The following is a 10,687-nucleotide window of genomic DNA, read 5'->3' on the forward strand; positions in this document are numbered from 1 at the left end:
CTGCCTTCAGAGCTTTATTGGGGACGCTATCCAAGCCAGGTGCTTTGTTTCCAACAATTTTATCCGCAGCTTCGAGGACCTCCTTTTCGGTTACCATTGGAACTTCGGCGGTGTCTATCTCGACAGTGGGAAGGTCAGCGGTACTCACATTCTGCGGGAAAAGATCCGTTACTATCTCATCAAGCAGAGTAGGGGAAGAGATCGGTGGGGAGCGTTTGCCTTTAACTTTCGATATTACGGTTTTATAGGCGCCACCCCAGGGGTTCGTATCAGCTTCATTACACAGTCGCTTAAAGTGTTCGCTTTTACTTTTCATGATGGCCACATGTAGTTTCTTCCGAGCGTTTTTATATTCTTCATGTAATTGCTCGTATCCAGATCGGTTTCTATTTCGCTGACTGCGCCTTCTGGCCTTGAGGCAGGCCTTGCGGCATTCTCCGATTTCAGAATTCCACCAAAAGTTCGGAGCTCGCTTCTGCGATACAACATACCTTGGCATGGATGCGTCACATGCCCGTCGCAACTTCTCGCCAATCTGCAGAGCTTTATTTTCTGCGCTTCCTTCAAGCGCTGTATTTTGCTGCAGAATCTCTACGAAAATCTCCTCATCAAACCTATTAGCTGCCCACCTTTCAGCTCTCGTCCGAGACGGTTTCAATCGTTTTCCATGTCTGATTTCAAAAATGATGGCCTGGTGGTCGCTATGTGTATATTCGTCACTGACATACCACTGCAGATCCTTAGCTAAAACATCGCTAACAAAAGTGACATCTATCACGGACCCCATTGCTCTCTTACGAAAAGTGTTCACGCATCCAGTGTTAGCCACTACAAGATTCAGACGAGAAAGAGCTTCGAGTAATATTCGTCCTCTTGCGTTCGTCTGTCTGTCTGTCTGTCTGTCTGTCTGTCCGTCTGTCTGTCCGTCTGTCTGTCTGTCTTTTTTTTTTTGAGGAGGTGGAAATCTTCAAAAGACACTGGTCTGGATACACCAGCGTGTGGGATTTTTACCCACTAAAACCACCCCCGACTACCTCCCTGCCCCGCGGAACCACCATAAGGTATTACATCACGGGGCGGAGTCAGCTCACTCTAGCTTAATCCCATTTCTTCTATACGCGGCGCACGTGACCGCGTTTTTCTCCTTTCCTCTGCCTTTCGCAATTTATCTTGAATTGATGCGATCATGGAGTTGACCGCATCCCAATTCTCTTGATGTGCTAGCATTTTCGGCACCAGATTTTCTGGTACCAGCACCTCTCCTAGAGTCTCCTCTAGGTTCCTCCTTTCTTCCACAAATCTCGGACAGTGGAAGAATACATGCTCTGGGTCCTCTGGGACTCCATCGCAATTTGGACAGTCGGGTGAGGTCTCCAATTTAAACCTGTGAAGGTATTGGAGATATCCTCCATGTCCCGTGAGAAACTGGGTGAGATTATAATTAATCTCACCGTGTCGTCTCTCCAACCACTCCTTGTTGGCAGGAATGAGCCTGTGAGTCCACCGACCCTTTCCCGAGCGTTCCCACCGCTCTTGCCATCTATTTATGGATCTCTCCCTCTCAGCCTTCTTCGTCTGCAATAAGGGAGAGATTGACTTCGCATGGTATATATTCGCCATCTCATCTGCCAAGATGTCAATGGGCATCATTCCAGAGATGACGAATGCTGCATCATCTGAGACAGTCCTGAAGGCAGAGCATACCCTCAGAGCTGTCCTCCTGTAGACTGCATTCAGTTTGCTAGTGTTAACTGACATCCGCAACGCCTCGCTCCAAACTGGGGTCGCATAGAGCATGATTGAGGTCACCACCCTGGCTATAAGCAACCTAGAGGTATGCCGTGGCCCTCCCACGTTCGGCATCATCTTGGCCAGGGCCATACTGGCAGTGGATGATTTATCACAAACATACTGTACGTGTTGCTTATAGCTGAGCTTCCTGTCTATCACCACCCCCAAGTATTTGATGGCCGGCTTGGAAGTGATGATATGATTTCCGACTCTAACACAGGCGTAATTTCTCTTCCGGCGCTTCGTGATGAGGACCGCTTCCGTTTTTTCCTCCGCAAGCGTCAGACCAGAGCTCTCCAACCAGCATTTGACAGCACTGATTGCCTCGCTTGAGTATAACTCAGCATCTTCGAGATGCTTTGCGACAACAACCAGTGCAATGTCGTCAGCGTAACCCACCACTGTGGCTTCCTCCGGAAGGGGAAGATTAAGTACATCGTTGTACATGATGTTCCACAGTAGTGGGTCCAATACGGAGCCCTGTGGGACACCCGCGGAAACGACGTACTCCTGCGGTCCGTCATCAGTGTCGTACCAGAGCCTCCTTTCAGTTAAATAGCTATCGACAATTGCGGCGAGGTAGGCGGGAATACCAACCTTCGCTAGGGATTTCCGGATTAGATTCCAATTGGCCGAATTGAATGCATTTTTCACGTCCAGGGTTACTACCACGCAATATTTGCTGGTACTACCCTTTCCGTGGATTGCATCTTCGGCCAAGCCAGTAACCAATTTGATGGCATCAATGGTTGATCTGGCTTTACGGAATCCATACTGCCGATCTGAAAGGCCGCCTTGGCTCTCAACTACTGGGAGTAATCTATTATAGATTACCCGCTCTAGCATTTTCCCCACCGTGTCCAAAAGACATATGGGTCGGTATGAGGATGGTTCACCTGGGGGTTTACCAGGCTTAGGCAGAAGTACCAACTTCTGCCGCTTCCATACCGCTGGAAATATTCCCTCGGACATGCACGCTTCGAACAACTCAGCAAACATGTCCGGCCTGGATTTCACGGCAAGCTTAAGGGCCTTATTCGGTACTCCGTCCAGACCCGGTGCTTTATTGTCTCCTATTCTGCCGCAGATCTCCAGGAGCTCGTCTCTGGTGACTGGCGGGATTGCCGTCACATTCAGAGGTGGTTGGAATGTGTCGGTGTTCTCCTCTTGCTGGGGGAATAACCCCTGGATGATTTTCAACAAGAGGGCGGGGCACGTGATCTGCGGAGATGAACGGCCTCTAAATCGTCCCATCACGATTCCATAAGCTCTCCCCCACGGATTTACGTCCGCTTCTGAGCAGAGCTCCCTAAAGCATTTCCTCTTGCTTCGCTGGATGGCGAGCTTGAGGGTTTTGCGGGCTGCCTTGTAGGCGCACTCTTTCTGCCCTTGATCGACTCTACCTACCGCCCTCTGAGCCGCTCTTCTCGCTCGGTGGCAGGCTGATCGAAGGCCGGTCAGTTCATCATCCCACCAGTAGTTTGGTCTTCTACGGGGGAATGCGCACCTCCTAGGCATGGACGCGTCACATGCTTTGGCGATGCATTGAGCCAGATGGACAGCTCTTTCCGTAGAGGCGCCTGCTATATCAGGTTGATCCAACCACACCTCTAAGAAGCTCTGCTCATCCAAAGATTTTGCAGACCAGCCTGAAATCTTTTTCGGTTTCGGGCATGATAGCTCTTGGGCACAATAGTTCTTCAAGGACGCGGTGCGACTTTCCCTTAACAATGATAGCTCTTTGCCCTGAGGTTCGACACATGTCTCAAAGAAAACTGCCTGGTGATCGCTGTGGGTGTAGCGTTCGCTGACGCACCAGGACATACCACGCGCCAGCGAAGGGCTGACAAAGGTCAGGTCTACAACCGAGCCTGATCCCCCTTTCTGGAAGGTGTTTACACCACCTTCGTTAGCCAAAACTATGCCCATCTGCGCAAAAGCTTCTAATAAACTGCGCCCCCTAGCATTTGATTCCCTACTACCCCACTCTAGGGCCCAAGCATTGAAATCACCAGAAATCACCTTTGGACTTCGTCCCTTCGCGTCGAGAACAAGATTATCAAGCATTTGCTCGAATTCAGACAGTGTCAAACTTGGCGGGGCGTAGCAGCTGTATACATATACACCACTTATTTTCGCCCACACGAAGCCACTGCCTGCCTGACTTGCAGTACATTGTATGGCCTGTCGACCGCAAGCCCATATCGCCGCTCCACCAGTCGAATCTTTGACCCATATGCCACCGTGACGGTGTCTATACGGTTCGCTTATGATGGCGATTTCCATCTCAGATTCGAACGTGGCCTGCTCAAGTAAATCCTGAGCGACCCTGCAATGATTCAGGTTTATTTGAATAAACCTCATTTTCTCATTGCAGTGAGCGCCTTCCTAAATTCTGGACATTTGCCACTCCCGGCAATATGCCGGTTATCCTGTCCCTCTTTTACTCCGCACAATAGGCACTTGGGGTCCCTATTGCACTCTCTGGCAATATGGCCTTTCTCCCCACACCTTCTGCATCGATCGGATCGATCAATGCTGCTGGTGCATGCCTTCGCGAAGTGTCCAAACATGAGGCATTTAAAGCACCTCTTCAGTGAAATTTGTTCCCTTAAACGGCAGACAACCCATCCAATTCGAACCCTTCCGGCAGCCAATAACATCTGTGCTGTCTCCGCTGGTACTCGTATTGTGGCTGTTTGGGTACCACCATAGGCTTTTCGTAAGCCCACAATAGACTCCTCGGTGAGGTCTTTCAACTTGAATTGCTCCTTCAGAGCAACACAAATTTCTTCTTTCGATGTTACTTCATCGAGATCCTTACATTGAAGGTAGATCTCATGTTTTTGGGCACGCACTGCGGCATTCTCCCCAAGTGAGTTTTTCACTTGAGTGCGAAAGTCATCAGTTTTGCCTACGCTGGATCTTTTCAGCTCGAACATGAGATCCCCTTTCTGGGTTCTTCGGATTCGGTTTACATTTCCGCTCAGATCTTTTAGGTCGGGATCCGCTTTGACCTTTTTGAGTATCTCCGCGTAGGACAGATTGCCCTTACTGGAGATAACAATTACATCTGGACGAGTTCGCACTTTTGCCTTTCGTTCCGCTTTTTTGTTGGTAACTTTAGTCCATCCATCGTTTTCGCTGGTCTTAGGCTTCGCAACGCTGGTCGAGTTTCCTAGATTCGCTGTACGGTTTCCTCCTTCTGACCTGTTGGTGTGAAGTCTGTCTGTCTGTCTGTCTGTCTGTCTGTCTGTCTGTCTGTCTGTCTGTCCGTCACACGCAGTTTTCTCGGAAACGGTTATAGCGATTGACACCAAATTTGGTAGAAAGATGGGAACTGTGAACGCTCACGCATACAGTGAGTTACATCCTTTTACGTCGAATTTAAGGGGGGGTCCCCATACATGCAAAAGAGGGGTGTAAATTTTTTTTGCATCAAATATAGTCATGTGGGGTATCAAATTAAAGGTCTCGGTTAGTACTTTTCGAAACCGGTCTTAGTTTTGACATTTGTTGGAAAGATGGGGAGTGCGGGGGGTTGAAAGTGACCATTCCTTTAAGGGGGCTATTCTCAGAAACTACCAAACCGAAAAATCTGAAAAAAATCAGGAGGCTGCCACTATATGGTGCCTGGGCTCCGAAATACCTTCCATACTGATATCTGTACAAATAAAGTTAATAATAGTATATTACCATAATTTTTAGTAATTGGCTGCAAAACCCCCCTTAAGTTTACGTTAGCACCATGAAATTTCGCAATAATATAGGCTATACCATAGAGCATGATCTCACCAAGTTTGGTTGAAATAGCACTATTACTAACAAAGTTATAATACGTCAAAGTTGTCGCTTCCTTGCAAATTCAAGACTATGAATGTCAATATCATCCGAAAGTGAATATTCTCACATAATATATGCATTTATTACGTGCTACGTACTAAGAAATACACAAAACCTTTCGTACCTGAAGCGCCCAGCTTCCGGTTTCCCGACTTGTTTTACAGTTGGTATATAAGTTGAAAAAATCGTTTCGGAGACCACGTGCCTCCTTCCTCAGTGCTAGTACCTAAATTAAGTTTTTGTTCATTTTCAGGAAGCTCATTTTACAACATGTCTGCTAGAAAAGTGGAACTGAAAATCAAAAAATGGCCAATTACTGTTATTGAACCGAATTTTCCGATTGGAAACACAACTTGTTTAGAAAATCACGAAAATTGTAATGAACATAAGAATTCAATGTTGGTGTGGTTGACATGAAAAGAAAATAAGTCTGTTTTAGACAAGCAGCTTCAAGAGCAACTAAGGAAAGAAACAGAATATTATCATAACGTCTTGAAAGAGATCATTGCAGGGGTGAAATTTTTGAGTATAAGGGAGCTTAGTATTAAGAGGCTTCGAGGAAGTATTTGGTTTTTCACATAATGGTAATTTTATGGGAGCTCTAGAGCTACGGAAGAATTCTACCAATTCATTATTGAATATATTCAACATAGTAGACTGCGATCAAAACGAATAATATCGTACTTATCAAAAACTGTATATGAGGAATTAAATAAATTATAACATAAAATAACAACGACACAACTACTACTCAATTGTGATGGATACAACCCCAGATCTGTTTCACAATGATCAGCTGTCCATTGTGTTACGAGACTGTTTTCACTGCAAAATATATGAAAGACTTGTATCGCTCATTAAAATAAGTAATAACAACTTACATTTATTTAATATTCTACAAGATTTCTTAGAAAGAAATGAACAACTGGTGGATAATTGTAGAGGTCAATTTTCTGACAACGCTGCTAATATGGCAGGTGACATTGTTACATTGTTGTGCAAGTATTTTAAAAACCAAAAAAAGAAATCCCCAGATTATTAGCCATGTACTGCGCATTCTCTTGATCTAGTTGGTGGAGAATCTGTTAAGGATGCAATGGAAATCTTAAACTATTTTGGAGTAGTGCAAAAAATAAATGTTTTTTTCTGCTTCATCCCAACGGTGAGAACTGCTAAATCGTGAAACAAAACTAAAATTTACTTTAAAAAGTTTAACTCAGACTAGATGGTCATGTCACTGCGATACTGTCAAGGCTTTAAAAAATAATTATGATGTCATTTTGAAAATTTTTCTGAAATTTCAGGAACGATAAGAATGCGAAAGTTGATTTTGGAAAAGAGACAAAGAATTTATTTAACAAACTAGTGAAACTCGGTACTCCATTTTTAATTATTTTTTAGAAGAAATTTTAGAGAGATTCAATTTAGTTAAGAGAAAATTACAGAGTCCTAATTAGATATTTGCGAAAGCAATAAGATATTTACGTCACTAAAAGAGTTTTTAAGCAACACACGGCAGCAATCAGATCAGAAACTAAAGGAATATGAAGAAGGTAAGTAGAAGTGTCGGAAAAGAATATAAAGATATAAACAAGAGATGCGTTACTTTACAATTTTTAGATATATTTACAGATGAAGTCTCATTATAAGGCGCAGAAAAATTTTGGATTTCTGTAGAAGGCATGCTTTCCAACTTATTGGAAAGCTTGCATTTGGTATCTACGGCGAAGTTAGCCAGAAAGGAAAGTACGGTAACTTTCAACTTGGGAGAAACTGAAAATCCAACTACGGCCAGCCCGTCCGCGGTATTACAGCCCAAATTTACTCGCAAACGGAAGAGGAAGGCTCGGCAGAAGGGAACTTCGGCCACTAAGGAGGGACTACAGGCTAAATCCTGCCTGTCAGAACCTTCTCCTTCACCCTTACCGGGAAGAGCGGAAGAACGGGAAGCTGGTGACGTGGACGCTACTGGTTTAACACCAATATGTGGAAATGCATCCAAGCGGCCCGGACACCGTGAACCTGGAAAGACCTCAAGCCGGCGGCAGAAGAGAGCACTGCGAAGGAAAATGAAGCACCTTGGGAATGAGGCCATGCACGTGGCTGTACCACTAGGCGCGGTAACATCCAGAGAAATCGGACGTAAAGAAGCGGAATCTTCGGCGGAAGGTGGGGATAAACTGGAAACCCCGATAAGATCCACACTGGACGCTCCAAATTCTTCTGTCAGCGCTAATGTGCACAAGAACCGTAAGACCAACACATATACTGTGGTCAACGCTTTATTGTGCTCCGCACCAGGACTTACATCCACGCGTCTCGCGGAGATTAGGACCGGTGTGCCGGGAGGTGATCAAATCAGCGCGTATGCGCAAGCTGCAGCCTCTGTTCTGACTGCTGTCGTGGGAGTTTCCTCTAAGGAAGGCAAAATGTCAGAGGGACAATTTACCATCCTCCGGGAATGCCTGTGGAAAAAAATGCTGGAGCCTGAAACGAAGCCACGATTTAGCAATCAAGGTTTTTGCGACGGGCTTCTCCATATGGAGTGCATTGACGAGGTTGCTTTAAAGTGGCTCCGGCAGGCAATCCCGGCTTTGAGTTTCGGCGGTCCGCCCAAGGTCACTATTATGAACACTGAGCTACGCTGGACAGGAGGAGTATGTCGGATTTTGGTTACCGGGCTCTCGAAGAAAAGTAGAGGACATCATCCGAACAGAACCTGAGCATGGACTTTGGAGACTGGAGGGAAACGTTCATGAATGTCAGGAAGGACAAATCTACAAACGTGGAGGGTTTCAACTTGGTATTCGAACTGGACCTAAAGAGTCTGAAAGTGCTCAGGGGAAGTCACCATATGGTACTCCACTTTTTCCTATATAGACTAAAATTCAGTCATATCACTAAGCTGTAGAGCATCATCTCCATTTTGAGAGCGAAAAACAATGATGGTCTTCGACTAACTCAATATAGAGCAAATTGCAGCATCTTCGGTGCGGTCTCCCACAATGGAGCTGCGCGCGGAGGATAGTGGATACAGGAGCACGCTCGCACTGGTGAAGGGACTGTAGAGTGAATCCTACCTGCTAGTAACTTCTTCTACACCTTCCAAGGAGCAGGCGAAAGAAAGGGAAGCCAGAGACATGAACGGAACTGACTTGATGCCAGTTAGATTGACGGAATCTATGCAAACCGGACACCGCAAACCAATCAAGGTGCTAAGTGGAAAACAGATAAATGCTCTGCGGGATGAGATGAGATTTTTCATGGATGAGGACATGGGAACTGCGGTACCTCCAAGTGCTGCTTTTCTCTGAGAATTCAAACACGAGGGGATCGAGTCTCTGGCAGTGCGGTGTGGGGGAAACCCGGTCACACGCGGACTGTCGCATACGCTTCAAACTATTTTCCATAACACAATAGACTAAGTTTATATCGAAAAAGATAAAGATTGGTCAAATCAACCTGCAGCATACCAAAGCTCCCTCCTACCTGTTGGCAGCGAGAATGACAAAGCTACAGGATTTCCCCTACATATTTCTGGTGCAATAGCTGTCGGTTCGATTTAACAGAATCTGTGGCATTGGAACAGTAAGTAGAGCTAGGATCTTCTACGATGAAAGATCCATAAGACCGAGAGCTTGTGTCCTGATGTCAAGACGATTAGAGGCAATCACGCTGAGACAGTACTGTTCCCAGGACTTAGCTACGGTCATCATACAATACCAGATAAATGGCTAGAGGAAAACATCATAGTTGCCTCCGCTTATTTACCCTATAATTCTTCGTATCCTCCATCGACGCAAGAGCTTAGGGATCTCGTGGCGTATGCAGAATCAAGTGGTCTCGAACTGTTAATAGGTTGCGGTGCGAATGCTTAACATATTTGTTGGGGCAGTAGCATGTGGCGAGGTCTAAACTGAATGGAGAGCGCCGGTGGCGTCATCTGCCCGCTCGCATTCGCAACATTCGAGATAAATTTTGAATGCCACTCAGTTTAGACCTCGCCACAGGAGTGGGGAGCACAGTGCCATGACTTGACGGCATGACGAAAGAAAAAGAAAAGAATTGAGAGAGAGTCGTCCGTCAGCCGTCAGATATAAGTATATAAGTGCTTAACATTTTATATTTAATTTTCGAAAGCTTTATAAGCATTAAGTGAGTTTAAATATTGCAGTAATTTTGAATTGAACTTGCTTTCAAATGAAATAAAAAATTGTCAAAATGTTACCTTAAATTGTAACAGTTGCTAATGTTAAGTTTATTGGAAAATTTATTCAAAAATAAAATAAAGAAGTGCTTAAAAGCAAATGCAATCCAAGACGCGAGAAGCTATTTGATTTCAACACTTCAACTGGTCCTATGACTGCAAACGTAGGGTGCGCTCCTACGTTCGTGGGACCGAGAAGAAGCGAAGTAATTGAACAAACAATCTATACCTCAAAAGTGTTAGAGTTGGTTACACACTGGCGAGTGCTAGACGAGGTCTCACTGTCAGATTACCGATACCTAAAATTCAATCTAACTATTGCGGGCGAACAGTCTGCAGTACAAAGACGGAACCCTAGGAAAACGAATTGGGCAAAGTTCATTGAACTTCTTGGCAATAAAGTACAGTTCCCTAGGCGACTAAGGACCCGTTTGGCGCTGGAAGATGAATTGAAAATTCTGAACTGTACACTTTTAGAGTGCTATGGAGAGGCTTGTCCTCTTTCCCGAGGTCAAAGCGGTTCCTTGGTGGAATCGGGAACTGCAAAAACTCAGGAAATCAACTAGGCGACTTCTGAACCGGGCTTATAAAAGTAATAAGAACGAAGACTGGCTAAATTTCAGGAACTCACAGCGAGAATATAAGAGGCTCGCTAGGTGTTCGAAACGAGAGTCCTTTACAGCGTATTTTGGGGAGCTGGAAGGCGAAAGAGAGACTTCAAGGCTGTGCAGAGTCCTCAAAAGGGATGATTCGGTCAAGTTGGACCCTCTTAGAAAATCCGACAGTACTTTCACGAGCTCCAGACTGGATTTAGTGCAGACCATCCTGGACGAACACCACCCGGGA

The 10,687-nt window shown here is 45.4% G+C and overlaps 1 long non-coding RNA gene across 1 annotated transcript; it reads left to right on the top strand.

Annotated features, from left to right (window-relative positions):
• Positions 1-6,390: 6,390 nt before the first annotated feature.
• LOC119649393 lies at positions 6,391-7,575 on the top strand. Its single transcript, XR_005249129.1, has 3 exons — positions 6,391-6,611; positions 6,669-7,187; positions 7,255-7,575. It is a non-coding gene; the product is annotated as an uncharacterized LOC119649393 (long non-coding RNA).
• The last annotated feature ends 3,112 nt before the right edge of the window (positions 7,576-10,687 follow it).

This window comes from Hermetia illucens, chromosome 2, assembly GCF_905115235.1.
Source record: "Hermetia illucens chromosome 2, iHerIll2.2.curated.20191125, whole genome shotgun sequence".
Taxonomy (NCBI): Eukaryota; Metazoa; Arthropoda; class Insecta; order Diptera; family Stratiomyidae; genus Hermetia; species Hermetia illucens.